The sequence below is a fragment of the Callorhinus ursinus genome, unplaced genomic scaffold, assembly GCF_003265705.2.
Source record: "Callorhinus ursinus isolate GAN/ISIS: 27379988/994484 unplaced genomic scaffold, GSC_fseal_2.0 scaffold3, whole genome shotgun sequence".
NCBI lineage: Eukaryota > Metazoa > Chordata > Mammalia > Carnivora > Otariidae > Callorhinus > Callorhinus ursinus.
The window spans coordinates 59120392-59136370 of record NW_027397065.1 but is presented as its reverse complement, the minus strand read 5'-3'; the positions used below and the strand labels follow the sequence as shown (position 1 = coordinate 59136370).

The window sequence follows — 15979 nt, the reverse complement described above, 5'->3', positions numbered from 1 at the left end:
AAGCAATGATCTTGGGTTTATTGTGAGGCTTTTTCTGCTCCACACCCACCCCCTTTCCTAACTGCCCCAGACACGCGTCTTTGCTTTGGAAAGGACACTCCAGAGTGTGTCGGCCTAACAGCTCCATCTGGGAATCTCTTTGGAGAGGTGATTTATGAGAACAGTAGATGCACTTCCCTGCTGTCCTAAGGTCATTCCTCTGGGGAAAAGGGACCCACCGGTGGGTAGGCAGTGGGTCAACAGCAGCTGCCCAGCAGAGGCACAAAAACCTGCAGGTGGGGGCACTGATTATGTGAGAGGTCAGCCTCTCGAACCTATTGTTACAGGATTTCCTTCTCCTTCATTGCCCACGGTTCTTGGTCACGCCGCTTCAAAGAATGAAGAGGTAGACCAGACAAAGAGCTGTGGGCAGCAAAGCAGTTTATTGAGCGATAGTAAAGTTTCTCGAATGATAGTACAAAGCTCCCCAAGAGGGAAGAGACCCGAGAGGGTTGCCACCGGAGTTTCTAAGTCTAGGGGTTCTTATGGGCTTGTTGGCGGGCTGTTTTCATCTGATTAACCCTCAATGCACCTGCCATCCAATCAGGTTTTTGTCATCTATCACATGGGAAAGGGTGGAAGGCTCCTTCCAGATGTGTGTAAATGTAAAATTTACACATGTGTGTGATGTAAAATCCTTTTCAGGGTTGTTTCCTCTTAGGGCGTGGGCCCCTTGTCCCTACCTGCCTGCCTGCCTTCCAGCTATCCTTCATCACTATCAGACCAACTTTCCCAGACTCCTAGAGGGAAAGACCCTTCTCTATGACCCGCAATTTGAGAATTATCAAGAATTTTGTATTGCAGATCCTGGGAAAAACCCTGTAATGACTGACGAGGGAAGAAGGCCAGGACTCAGAACATCATAATTTCTATTCACCAATTCACCAGTCAGTGAAGCCTGGACCATACAGTTTCCGTGGGTAGCATCTGATGTGTATATTCAGTGAATTGAAGTCGATGTTTGAATCATCCTTTTTTTTTTTTTTTTTTTTTTTTTTTAGAGAGAGAGAGAGAGAGCATGAGCCGGGTGGGTGGGAGCAGAGGGAGAGAGAGAGTCTTAAGCAGGTTCCATGCTCAGCGTGGAGCAAGATGCAGGGCTCGATCTCATGATCCTGAGATCATGACCCGAGCCAAAATGAAGAATCGGATGCTTAACTGACTGAGCCACCCAGGCGCCCCTGCATCATCTTTCAAATATTTTGTAGACTGTACTGATTTTTGCCCCATTATAAAAGATGATTTGCTACTGTATAAGAAGTGAGAAACAAAGTACGGGGAAACACTTCTGACATAAGGCAGAACATGACAAGGGCTATATGAGAAACATCTGGAACATTCAGAGGCAGAAAAGATAACAGATCCACGTACATCTTTATCAAGGAGATGATATTTGAGCTGGGAACTTGAAAGATGGAGAGTTTGAATAGGGCTGTAAACGTGGATAAGAATGGGTATAAAGGCACAAAAGTGGGGAAAGACAGAATTTATGCACATTTCATGGGGATTATAGGATATTATGAGTGCAAGTTGTGACAGGAAGATATGAAAAGAGTGTTGGGACCACATCACCTTATATCTTCTGCCAAAAACACAAGTTCATTAACCTCTATGGAAACATTTCTTTTTTTTTTAAAAGATTTCATTTATTTATTTGAGAGAGTATGGAAACATGTCTAATGAAGACATCATAATTTACTGAAACAATCTTATGTAGAAATCTAAGTGTGGAGGAATACTAATAACACTTCTGCTATTCTTCTTTGCTTGCGAAATAACACCTAGAAAAGTACAAAGGATGATACAACACCTATATACCCACTATCCAAATTTTACCAATTTTAATCCTTTTCCATGCTTGCTTTCAGTCTTACTTTTAGGAAATATGTTTTCAATACTTTAGTGTTAACAAGTAGGGCTGCAATAAATACCCTAATGATAATAAGAGGTTACATTTGTTGAGTGCTTACTCTGGGCCATCCACTGCCATATGTGAATTACTTCATTCACAGCAACTCCATGCCGAAGGTACTATATTTATCCCCATCTCAGAGATGGGTCACTAATAAAAAGAAAAGTTATATAACTTTCTCCAGCTTAAAGGGGGGTCCAAGAAATGGTGGGGCTGGGATTGGAATCCAGATACCAGAAGGTCTGGCACCTTAAGCTAAGCTTTGCTTGGTCTTCTATGTCTCCCCCAGGGCTGTATGAGAAGTTCTCTAAGGCAGTGGTTCTCAAAATTAAACGTGCATCAGAATCATTTGGAGGGCTTTTTAAACCCAATTGCTGTCAATCCCTCCCCCACTTTAGGTTTCTGATTCAGTAAATCTGGGATGAGGCCTGAAAATGTGCACATCTAACAACTCCCCAAGTGATGCTGATTCTGCCAGTTCTGGAACATTCTTGGAAAACCACTGCTCTAGAGAACAGACTGCATGGGATCACTAGGTTGTAGGATATACTTGCTTTGGCAGCACATAGACTAAAACCGGAAGGCTACAGAGAGGAAATATGCACCTTATCCTGTGATACTGGCAAATTGCTCTCAAAGTGATTATACCCATTTACACTCCCACCTGCAGTAGATTAAAGTTCCATTTCTGTTCTTTTTTTTTTTTTAAGATTTTATTTGTTTATTTGACAGAGAGAGACACAGCGAGAGAGGGAACACAAGCTGGGGGGGTGGGAGACAAGCCGGGGGAGTGGGAGACAATCAGGGAGAGTGGGAGAGGGAGAAGCAGACTCCCCGTTGAGCAGGGAGCCCGATGCAGGGCTCAATCCCAGGACCCTGGGATCATGACCTGAGCTGAAGGCAGATGCTTAATGACTGAGCCACCCAGGCGCCCCTTAAGTTGCATTTCTGTACATTCTCCACAACACTTCATAATGTCACTTTAAAATTTTGCCAATCTGGTGGGATTGAAATGATATTGTAATGTGGCCTAAATTTGCCATTTCCATATGAGTGAAATGATTGGCTATTAAATTACCTCTTTAAATTGCTAAATCCTAATTTACCAGTTTTTTTTTGTTTGGTTTTTACAGTTTGTTTCCCTCCCCTTATTTATTTATTTATTTATTTTTTTAAGATTTTATTTATTTATTTGAGAGAGAGAGAATGAGAGATAGAGAGCACGAGAGGGAAGAGGGTCAGAGGGAGAAGCAGACTCCCTGCTGAGCAGGAAGCCCGATGCGGGACTCGATCCCGGGACTCCAGGATCATGACCTGAGCCGAAGGCAGTCGCTTAACCAACTGAGCCACCCAGGCGCCCTCCCTCCCCTTATTTATTTAAAGGAATTCCTAAAATATCTTGGATTCCGATCTTTTTTATTAGAAACTATTTTCTCCCACTTGGTAGCTTATCTTTTAACTGTTTTTAAAGTTTTTCTTTATAGTTCACCATTATATCATATTTAGCAAATCCTTATCTAGCTGGAGGTCATAAAAATAATATTTTGTTTTAAAAGCTTTGCTTTTTAGCAACTGAGCCTGCCAGTTCTCAGCCGCAGAGGCCAGCTCACCTGGCTTGAGGCCAAAGTTCCAGCCAGTGTGAATCTTTCCTTAACTAAATCAGCCTTCTGGACAATTTCCCCCGCAAACATAGCTTAGGGTGGCCAGTTGAGGACTTGGGACCTGACATCAGATCCCATCATCAAATCTCAACAGGCTTCCCCCAGGCACCCTATACTTCTTTTAGAGTGTTTACTTCTTTATAGTGTTCATCATCATTTTTTTGGTTTATGGATCTATTTCCTTTGCTAGAATCTATACTCCTTGATTGAAAGGATGGTGCTTTATCCATTTTCATATCCTTGGTGTCCAGGACATAATTAGTGTTCAGTAAATATTTTCTAATGAAAAAAAAGAGTTTTGCTTTTTACACCCAGATTTTACGTATGTTGTGAGCCAGAAAAATAATTGTTTGCATAAGGATAACCAGTGTCTCAGAACCATAGAGGTAAATAAAAATTATTTTCTCCATTTATAAAGGACAAAGAGACCATTTTCCCCTTCCCTTCTTTCTTAAAGAGTGTTTCCTTAGAGACATAGTGAGTCTGAGTTCTTACCCTAACCTTGGCAACAGAGGCAAATTTCCCTAAATAGTAAACCCAGTCTTCAGTTGTTAATCTATAGCTATATATCTAAGGTCACTGCCAAAGAACCTCTAGATATGTAAGAACATGCCTCTGGAATTAGCTCAGGGTCTCTCACAGGATGTACGGGGATTGCCACAAGGTGCAAACCTCTGTTTTTTGAGGAGATAAGAAGTTATTCTTGCTTGTTTCCTGTATAAAATGTGTGCGATTCTGTTCTAACTTCAGAGTCACTTTCAAAAGGCTTGTAAATCTGCGAATGCTCACTCAGTAATATAGTGTGTTCTCTTGTCTGTATCAGGACAGAGGGATCTTCTGTTGGCAAGATCGCTGCCTTTCCACAGCGGAACTGCCCAGTCTCCCTGATGTGTAGACACCCCTTAAGTCTTCATGTTCCCACATACACATAGGGCTCTTTCTGGGCTTTCTCTTGTTTCGTTGCTCTATCTACCTATCTTTGCATCAGCTTCATACTGTCTCAATTAAGATGACTTTTTAATCAATCCTAATACCTAACACAATTAAGTCTCCTTACCCAACTTGTTCTTCAAAATTGTCTTGACTATTCTTGGCCCTTTACCATTCCTAAAAATTTTAGAATCTGCTTGCTAAGTTCTGCAAAAATATTTGAAATTTTGGTTGGAATTACACTGAATTTATTTATTATTTTGGGAGACCAGACATCTGAAAAATATTGTTTTCCCCTCCATAAATGTGGAATTATCTCTCTAGTTATTCAGGTTTTCTTTGATGTCCTTCCAGGCCTTTATAAAGAAAATAATAAAATATTGTTATATATCTTATCTTAGATATATTCCTAAGTACCTTATAGGTTTTATGCTATTGTGGTCTTTGGAAAAATCACTCTTTCTAGTTATTTTTGATGTGTAGAAATGCTGTGGATTGTTTTATGTTGATCTTGTATCCAGCAACTTTGCTGAGCTTTTTCTAGGTATAATCATTTGGAGTTGATATTCGTTGGTTTTCTAGGTAAACAGATGTTTTTATCTCTTCCTTCTCAATTCCTGTATAGCAATGAAAGGCTTTTCTCCTTCATTTTTTTTTCTTCTTCATTAAAAAAAAAAAGTTAAGTAATCTCTACACCCAATGTGGGTCTTGAACTCACAACTCCAAGAACAAGAGTCATAGGCTCTACAGACTGAGCCAGCCAGGCACCCCAAGGCTTTTTTCCTTTAACTCATTACTTTGCTAGATGCCTAGAACAGTGCTTAGCCCATAGTACACTCAACACACAAATTTTAAATTACTATGATGGATTAATCTATTTTCTTCCCTGCCCTCCTGGGATAAACCATACTTGGTCATAAGGTATTAATTTTTATATGATTCCGAGTTTGATCTGCTATTTATTTAAATTTTTGCATTTATTTTCATAAACAAGATTAGTCTATACTCTCATCCTCTGATATGAATCTTGAATGTTTTGGGTATTAAGGTTATATTAATCTCAACAATGCATTGAGTAGCTTTCTCTGTTATTATATTATTTGAAGAGTTTGTAATAAGATGAGGACTATCTGTTCCTCCAGTGCTTGGTAAAACCTCTGAAACCATCCAGGCCTGGTGTCTATTTGACGGAAATATGTTCAACTCTCATTTAATTTCTTTAATAGTTATGCTTTTTTGGGTTTTCTATATCTTCTCCAGTCAATCTTGGTATCTTAGTTTTCTAAGAAATTGTCCATTTCATCTACAATTTCTAATTTACTTTCACTGAAGGTATTCAGAAAACTCCACCCCAAAAATTGCCACTCTGGCATACTGATTTTAAGTTTAAAAACTTAACTTAAAAAAAACAGCAATGCAAAAAGGGCATTCTAACTTTCCTTTTTTTTTTTTTTTAAGATTTTATTTGACAGAGACACAGCAAGATGAGGACACAAGCAGGGGGAGTGGGAGAGGGAGAAGCAGGCTTCCCGCTGAGCAGGGAGCCCGATCTGGGGCTCGATCCTAGGACCCCAGGATCATGACAGGAGCGAAGGCAGACGCCCAAGACTGAGCCACCACCCAGGCGCCCCGCATTCTAACTTCCTAAAAGCAGGAGATAAACTCCTAAGGAAAAGGTGCCCTCCCTGCACTTGGAGGAAGAAAGACATTTTTTATCACCAGAGGGCGACACTTCACCCCTCCTCTGGGTGGAGTGAGATGGCGTTACTGCACTGCAGGGCAAGCTGAGGCGAAGAGAAATCTGTACAAACCAACCCCGGTTAAACTAACCCTTATCTTCCCGGTCACTTTCATGATTAACCACCCTAGCCCAAGTCCCTTTGTCTTGTTACTTTTTCACAATTTACCACTCAGTCCAACTTCGTAAGCGTTGACTCAAACTGCTCCTTTGGGTCTTCCTTTCCTTATGAAGGCTCCCATGTCAACTAAAACTTACATAGATTTGTATGCTTTTCCCTTTTTAATGTCTTTTGTTACAGGGGCCACAGTCAAGAACTTACAAGGGAAGAAGGAAAAGGGTTTTTTCCTCCATCACAAAATTATATAGCATTATCTGCAGTTAGGGCTTTTTTTTATTATTATTATTCTTAATAGCATTTGAAGGGGAGGTTCCTGTGCAAAGTATGTTTAAAAGTGGATCTTGGGGCACCTCGGTAGCTCCGTCGGTGAAGCGGCTGCCTTGGGCTCAGGTTATGATCCGGGGGTCCTGGGATCGAGCCCCACATCCGGCTCCCTGCTCCTAAGGGAGCCTGCTTCTCCCTCTCCTGCTTGCAGCTCCCCCTGCTTGTGCTCTCTCCCTCTCTGTCAAATAAATAAATAAAATATTTTTTAAAAGTTTGGATCTAAATATTATATAAAATATTTATAAACTTACAAATATCATGTTTTGAAACTAGAAACTGTATTCGATTCATAAGTTAAAAAAAAATCACAAAATATTTACTCCAAAAAGTGGAAGTACTACTTATTATATCGGGTGGAATGTAAATTCAGCCTAAGTGCATTTATTTGAAACACACGCACGAAAAAGAACTAAGCGTTCTACTCAAGAACCTAGAAAAGAAAAATCAGAGGAAACTAAACCAAAACCAAAGATGGGGGGAAAGACAAAAGCACGACGTCGGGGCGCTTTACGGCTGTCACGCCCACGTGTCTGCGGTCATGGCGGCCGTGGAGTAGGAGAGGCTGGGAGCGGGAGACTTGGTGCTGGAACCGTAGCCCAAGCCGGAGCCCGAGCCAGAGCCCAAGAAGGAGCGGCTGCAACGAGAAGCGGGTGGTGTTCCTCTTCGTATACTGGGGCCACATCCCGCCGCTCTTCCGGCCTGTGCGCGTGCGCAGCGGGCTTGGCACCACTGGCGAGGTCCGGCGACTTTTCTGTTAGCCCGTGGGTGGTGCGCGCGGCGCAGGGAGAGGACCTTCAAGAAGAAACGGCCCACGTAGAATAAGGAATACGCCCATGGGAGGGGCCATGGTCGCCCGCAAGCCCTAGTCTCTTCCGGGAAGGCTTGGAAGAAGTGCATGCACCTGCTCGGCGTGGCCTGGGATCTCGCCAGAGTCCAGCCTCTGCCCCGGCGGCCTAGGGACGGGTTTAGGTGGCCGGACCCCGAGCGCCCAGCACCGGCCTGGCCTACTACCGCCTGCCCTTCATAGAGCTGCGGGGAAATTGTCGTTTTTTGATTGATCAGTTTCTGATGCGGGTATGTTAAAAATCTTACACTATTGTCGAGATTATGTCAGATTTTTTTTCTTGCGATTTTGCAGTATATCACTTGGGGTTATATTTTCAGATACGCACAAGTATCCTTCTGTCCACACCCGGGATTGGAGTGAGGCACTAGCCTTGCAGCAATTTTTTTTTTTTTTAAGATTTTATTTATTTGAGATAGAGGGCGCGTGAGAGAGCATGAGCAGGAGGTAGGGGCAGAGGGAGAGGGAGAAGCCGGCTCCGCACTGAGCAGGGAGCCCACTGGCAGGATCCCAGGACCCCAGGATCCTGACCTGAACCGAAGGCATACTCTTTTGTTTGTTTGTTTGACAGAGAGAGTCACAGCGAGAGAGGGAACACAGGCAGGGGGAGGGGGAGAGGGAGAAGCAGGCTCCCCGCGGAGCAGGGAGCCCGATGTGGGGCTCGATCCCAGGACCCTGGGATCATGACCTGAGCCGAAGGCAGACAGACGACCGAAGGACTGAGCCACCCAGGTGCACCAGGGGCAGAATTTAAATGGGTGCCCAAAAAAACTCAGTAATTGAGTTTAAATAATATTTTTAGGCAATACTTTTAAAAATAAAAGTTTATACAAAAAAGTTTGTGATGAATAAAATACAGTTGACCCTTGAACAACATGGGTTTAAACTGTGTGGGCCCACCTATAAGGGATTTCTTTTTGATAAATACAGTGACCTAGATATATTTGCCTCATGATTTTAACATTTTCTTTAGCTTATTTTAAGAACATAGTATATAATACATGTAGCATACAAAATATGTATTTATCAGCTGTTTATGTTATTGGTAAGGCTTTCCGTCAATGGTAGGCTATTAGTTAAGTTTTGGGGGAGTCAAGTTATGTAGGGATTTTCCATTAGGGTAGGGTGAGGTGGGGGCCCCTAACCCTGGGATGTTCAGGGATCAACCTTAGCACAATTTTATTTTTTTATTTTTTTAAAGATTTTATTTATTTGACGGAGACACAGCGAGAGAGGGAACACAAGCAGGGGGAGTGGGAGAGGGAGAAGCAGACTTCCCGCCGAGCAGGGAACCCGATGCGGGACTCCATGCGGGACTCCATGCGGGACTCGATCCCAGGACCCTGGGATAATGACCTGAGCCGAAGGCAGACACTCAACGACTGAGCCACCCAGGCGCCCCTGAACTAATACTTTTTAATCTTCTGTAACACTCCTCTAGTCCTATTGCAAGTTTCTGCCTAAATTCTACTTTTCTGATATTAATACTGTGACACTAACCTTTTGGTTAAATTTACTTACCTGCCTTATTTTGTGTTTTTATCATTTTTTCCTCCTTTCCTTCATTGGATTGATGAGTTTTCTACGTTTCCTTTATTTTATTTTATTTTTTTACTGAAAATTTAGCCTGGATTAGGTTAAGGAAGAACTCCCTTGGGAAAATATCAGTACCATCTCACAAAAGTTTTTGAGTTTGAATCATTTGAGTAAATTTATTTTACTAATGAAAGTGATTACCAGGTCAATAAAATTCCATAAGCATTTGTGGAGTGCCTACCTTGTGTCTTTCATTGTTCTAGGCACTAAATACACAAAAATTAGTCAAAGTACCCGCCCTCAGGATGCCTCCAAAAGCAGATGTTTGTCTAACATTAATCTTTCAGGGCCTCCTTGCCACATGTGACATTGGTACCCAATCCTTCCGAAATTTTCCGTATCCCTGGTTGACAAGACACTAATCTCTCCTAATTTTCCTAATACTGAGAAATTAAGTTCTCTGCTCTTGAACTCCTCCTCCGATAGCATTCCTCAAATTTCTATCCTTGACCTTCCACTCTTCTTTCCATTCATATCTTCTCATGCTTTGAATTACTACCTGTGTCAGTAACTTTAAGATATCTTTGTCTGCTTTAGCCTCTACCCCAATAATTCTGACATATATTCAACTGCTGTTGAACATACCCTTGAATATTCCACAGACTCCCCAACTTAATAAATCCCAAACTGAAGGCATTATTTCTTACCACTGAAAATCTGTTCCTTTCCTTTTCTCATCTCACATAATGGTCATTTACTGCTACCCGGAAACCCATGTGTCATTCCAACCTCCTTCACAGCCAGTCACAAACTCCTGTATATTTTACTCTAACATTTCTCAGATTTGTCTCCCCCCTTTTCATCCCTGTTAACTAATGACCAAGTTCAAGATGTCATTAATTGTCTCCTTTTTCCCAGTCTTGCTGTTTTCTTATGTGAATCTCTGGTCCCACAGCATCCTGTGCTTTCCTGTCATTACCATATATAAAATTTAAGAGTTTCTGACTGTGTCTTTTGACTGTGAGCTCCCTCAGTATATATTTGTACCCGCACCACATAGCATAGTACCTGGTATTAATGCTAAATAAATGTCTCTTGAGCTGAACTAAGCTCTTTTGTCTTAATTTCATTGTATCTTGTTTTAAGGCTTTTAATGCTATTAAAATAACTTTCCTTTTTTTTTTTTTTTTAGGAAATAAGATTACCTATATTTGATCAAGGTCTTATGTCCCAAATGTCCTTAAATTACACATGCTTTTCAGAAACATTATCCCTCCACCATCACTCAAGTACTTAGGCATCAACTCAATATGATAAATCATTTGCCCCATTATATTTAATAATTTAATATAATTAATAATTTAATGATCCGATATAATTAATAATTTAATAATTATATTTAATAATAAAGATATTGGTATTTCTAGTAAAAGTATTAGTTATTAAAGTGTTATTGCTAATAATTCTGTTGGTTTTGGGTTTTGTTATTGTAATATTTCCAGTATTGTCAGAGAGTTGGGTGGGTCATTTGCCACGAACGTCTGTCCCCGATTTGGTTCTGTCTGTGATCCAATTTTGTATCAAGGCTTTAAAAATTTCCTGCTCAAGTTCTGTTAAGATTAATGCTAAAACACTGCACATCAAATTCATGATATAAAAATTAGATTCTGGGTTTTAAGGAAATAATCCTGTTATTACAGAGCGATGAACCAGCTTCCTCTCTTACTTAGCTGTATAGCCTCTTGCCACTCAAAGTGTGATTCCCGGAGCTGCAGCAGTGGCGTCATTTGAGGGCTTATTAGAAGTGCAGTTTGAAAAACACTGGTATAAAGAACACTTTATAGAACATAGTAAAATAGAAACAAAGCAAAAGTTTGTGCTACTCTTGGAGAAAGGATTCCCAGGGTAAAGATAAAAACAATAAGAAAGATTCACTTGCCTGCTATCAGCATCTCGGGTTTGTGAGTGCCATTTAAGAAGGCCAGTATGTAAATAAAGATAATGTTTTGAATGTGTTTGGTTAAGGTTACAGTTCCCTGTTCTAGTGGACTTCACACCTTATGGAGCCACATCACACTGGAGGCCTGCAGATGAAGGTGTCCACTGCTAACATCGAGGAAGCGGGGAGGACTCACCAAGCAATGATGCATGAAATTGCTATGCCCAATTAATATCCTCCCAGATACTTTTTGGAACCATGGGATAATGTTTGGTAATGAAGAGTGAATGAGGCTTTTTCTTTACCTTAATGTGAAGACATCTGGTCATTAGTACTTCTCACAGCATGGACACTTGGAGTGGTGGTGGGGGCGGGTAGTCCTGAAGGGGATGGGGATAATTTTGTGCCAGAGGGACATGCTGAAAGGCATCACTGCACAGTAGTTAAGCATATGGAGACAAACAACCAGATTCAATTCCTGGCTTTATCACTTACTGGCTTATGTTGGATAAGTTACTTAATTCTGTCTGTTTCTTTATCTGTAATATGGGGGTGGTGATATCACCTACCTCAGAGGGGTGTTATGAAGATTGCATGGCTTTATATACTTAAGTGCTTAGAACAAAGTGACAAGTAAACACTCAATCATTAGAAACAAGGGGCACCTGGGTGGCTCAGTCGTTGAGCGTCTGCTTTCGGCTCAGGTCCTGATCCCAAGGTCCTGGGATCGAGCCCCCATCAGGCTCCTTGCTCAGCAGGGAGCCTGCTTCTCCCCTCCCTCTCCCTGCCGCTCCCCCTGCTTGTGTACTCTCTCTGTCAAATAAGTAAATAAAATCTTTAAAAATAATAATAATAATAATTAGAAACAAAACTGCATTGCCTGCCCCATAGTAGGTATCTAGGTGTCAATATTAAGTGCTTGTAAAATGTGCCCATTGTCCATTTCCTGCCCCTCAGCTTCACATTCATCCTTAATTGCTAGTTCTGTGAACGTAACATGAGCCCTTTAAAAACCTTTCCTTCACCAGCTGGCCTGGTGTTAAGCTCCGTCATGGAGGACACTGGAATGGCATTGCAGCGAGAAGGGGTTCTCCTTCCAGGCTGCAGGTGCTCCTGCCCCGGGGGCTCATGCCGGCCCCACTCCTGCTGGGCTGCAGCTCCTCTGGCCCCTGCTCTGGTAGCTCAGGACAGCTCGCAAGCACCCGCCCAGGCAGTTTGGTGGCAGAATGTCTCCAGCGGGACACCTCCCCGCGAAGAACTTGCCTCCTGCACACCGGAGGGCAGACCAAGGGATTTCCTGGCCATTTGGTGAGCCACGGCTGTGCCCTCTCCAACACGGTCTGAATCTCAGCTGGGCAGGGAAGGGGGGCAGGATCCCTTCCCTTGAACACTCCCCTTCGGCCCTACCAATGTCAGCCCCAGCCATCCCTATACTCTTACAGTTCTGTTTACCTCCTTGTAGCCCATGTCTTGTTATAGTTAATAATTTGATATATTAATTTGATATACTTACCCTGTTCAAACTTTTTGTCAGGTTTCTGTCTCTTAATAAGACTTTCACTGATAATGAATGAATAAATGGAACTTCAATATTCCAAACTATTCCCAGAAGTTTGTATGTTGCCTATAAGATGAATGATCCAAATTTTTTAAAAATGACTGTGTGTTAAATAGCTATACTCTTATCTGTGATGTATGAAATGGAGGGGCACCTGGGGGGCTCAGTGGTTAAGCGTCTGCCTTCAACTCGGGTCATGTTTCCAGGGTCCTGGAATCGAGTCCCTCATTGGGCTCCCTGCTCGGTTGGGAGTCTGCTTCTCCCTCTCCCTCTGCTGCTCCCCCTGCTTGTGCTCTCTCTCTCTCTCCCTCTCAAATGAATAAGTAAAAATCTTTAACTGTTGAATCACAGACCTGTACCTCTGAAACAAATAATACATTATATGTTAAAAAAAAAAAAAGAAGAAGATAGTAGGAAGGGAAAAATGAAGGGGGGAAATCGGAGGGGGAGATGAACCATGAGAGACGATGGACTCTGAGAAACAAACAGGGTTCTAGAGGGGAGGGGGGTAGGGGAATGGGTTAGCCTGGTGATGGGTATTAAGGAGGGCACGTATTGAATGGAGCACTGGGTGTTATATGCAAACAATGAATCATGGAATACTACATCAAAAACTAATGATGTAATGCGATTAACATAACAATAAAATAAAATTTAAAAAATTAAATGAAAATAGGTAATGTGTAGATAGTTTTCCTTTTCATGTTTTCAAAAATCTGTGTTAATGTGTGTGGGTTCATATTTGCAAATGCATAGAGAGAGTTCTGGAAGGATACAGAGAACCCAGAGGGGTTATTACCTCTGGATAGAGGAGAGGGATGAAAGGAATGGAGAAGGGGGACTTTCACATTTTTTATTCTATATTTTCTATTTTAAAAATTTAGACTATTTGTTACTTTTTATAATTTTAGGAATTAAATTCTTTGATTTTTGTGACTTTTCATAATTTTAATCTAAAAAGTTGGTGATAGAACCTGGTGAGAGGAAAGGGAAGGAAACAGATTATTATTTTTTTTAATATTTTATTTATTTATTTGACAGAGCACACAAGCAGGGGGAGGAGCAGAGGGAGAGGGAGAAGCGGACTCCCCGCTGAATGGGGAGCCTGATGTGGGGCTCGATCCCAGGACCCTGGGATCATGACCTGAGCCAAAGGCAGACACTTAACCTACTGAGCCCCCCAGGCGCCCTGGAAACTATTATTGAGCACGTCCTCTATGCCAAACACTTTCCTTATGTTACTTCATTTAATCATGAAAATAACTAGGTAAGAGAGGCATTATTATTCCTGTTTTACCATTAAGAAAATGGGCTCAGAACGATTAAATAATTTCTCAAGTTCATGTATTTAGAATTTTGACTTGGCTTTTTGGAGTCCAAAGTGACTCTTCCCAGTCTTGCCAGTGTTTCTCAAACTGGGTTTCATAGGAGGGGGCCTCTGGGTGTGTTCTCAGGGTTCATGAGCTCTACAGACAATTCCTAAATCTTAGTATGTCATCTCACTCATAATCTTTAAATAGACATGTTCTGGATCTTCTGGAAGACCATCTTAAAAGAGTACTTTCAGGACATTTGAATTTTGCTTGTTTATGCTAATGTTGTTAGCAAGTGAGACCCTACCTTAATTGTCCCAGGTCAGTCAGAAAAGAACAGACTAGAATTTCATAATGCATTCATATTAAGGGAGGACTCAGTTATATCATTGTGGTTCAAACAAAAAAGTCGTGGGGAAAAAGCACTTCTCATTCTGAACACGGTAGTATATGCACATAAAACTCAAAATTTGCATCTTAAGAATCAGTGCTATATTCATGTTTGGAATGATGATGTAAGTTTTGGCCAAACATTAACTATTAATTTAAATTAATATTATTACATTGACATATTCTTGGCTTTGTAGCTGTGTTTTTATTTAAAATTTAAATTTATTTGGGTGTTCATAATTGGTTTCATGTTTATATATCAAGTAACATAGTAAAATAATATAAAGGTCATCATTGAGAGTAAAAAAAGAATGTTTTCCTTTAAAGGGGCCCATATACGACTCAGATTTGAGAAGACTGCTGTTATATCATTCTGCTTTTCCAGACATAGACAGGACATTTAAAAAACCCCTGGGGGCGCCGAGGTGGCTCAGTCAGTTGAATGGGTGACTCCTGGCTTTGGCTCAGGTCATGATCCCGGGGTCCTGGGATTGAGCCCCAGTCGGGGCTCCCTGCTCAGCGGGGATTCTGTTTCTCCCTCTCCCTCTGCCTCCCCCCCTGCTCGTTCTCTCTCCCTCTCTCAAATAAATAAATAAAATCTTAAAAAAAAAAAAAAAAAAGATGCCAGCAGCAAGTCCCTAGCAAGAGTCTGTGTAAGGAGGAGCCATCCTACTCTGACAAAATAGGTTGTCAGAAGTCCGTTTGGGTTCTGAAGCAAAATCCGCCAGCTTGCATCTGCCAGAGACAAGCGGAGCCTTAGTCTCCATGTACAGAGTAAAAACTCCAGGCCCACAAAGCCCCAGATTGCAGCTTTGAATCATCTGGCTCAGGGCCACTGAGGATGGATGATAGATATTTTTATGGACTCAGCAATGAGTTCTGGGAGCCAGCAGCCACGTCAGCAGCTAGAGAGCTTGCCCTCCTACCTTTGGTGGAATCCAAGCCTTTTAATTACAGGTAAGTCAACTGCTTCCTGATATATGCACAACACTTTGAGAATGCCAATTACTGAGCCCTAACATTAAAATGGTCGTTTACGGCAACAGTAAGATAATGGAACGGTTGATGCCTGTAAGAACAAAATGTAGTTCTCAAAGTCTCCAGCGGGCACAGACCACTTCCAGGTCCCCAGCCCCAGCCTGTGACGACTGCCAAAGCTACCTATTCCTCCTTCCCTGCCCTGCTCAGTATGCCTCCCTCCCTGCCTCCCTCCCCCTCCCAGGCCGGAATCCCTTAGAGCCTCCCACAGGGCGCGCAGGACACAGAGGTAGTCCGCGGAAGTCTTTTCTGGAAAGCAGCTGGTTGCCCCTCTCGGTTCCACAGCTGCTCTCAGGCATTGCTTATTTTTAAATGGCAGAGGACACTGTGATTTTCCGGTGGCCCAAACTGCCTTAGGAAAAAAAAAAAAAAACCCTGGGAATAGCCCAGAAGGCCACCGCGGGGTCTCCTCGGTGCTCTTTCTTTCTTACCATCACCGGCCGTTCCTTTTTCGAACCCCTCTGTGTTTTGCGGTCCCGCCCTCTCTGCCAGGACTGGGTCCCCCGCGAAGCTTGGCCCTGGGTCCTGGGTGCGGCGGGGACATCCCCCACCTCCCCCGCCCTTCTCTCCCTCCCCGCCCGGAGGGGGGCTGCTGCGAGGACAGTTGGAACCAGGTCAGGAAGCGGAAGGGAGAAACAT

The 15979-nt window shown here is 42.3% G+C and overlaps 1 protein-coding gene and 1 long non-coding RNA gene across 2 annotated transcripts in view; one reads left to right on the top strand and one right to left on the bottom strand.

The window, feature by feature from the left end:
- Positions 1-15979, bottom strand: part of CCL28 (C-C motif chemokine ligand 28) — a 30523-nt gene that overhangs the window by 12198 nt on the left and 2346 nt on the right. The gene's annotated exons all lie outside the window — the stretch shown is intronic.
- Positions 6810-12640, top strand: LOC112820242 (uncharacterized). The gene is made up of 2 exons (XR_012377591.1): positions 6810-7796; positions 11128-12640. It is a non-coding gene; the product is annotated as an uncharacterized lncRNA (long non-coding RNA).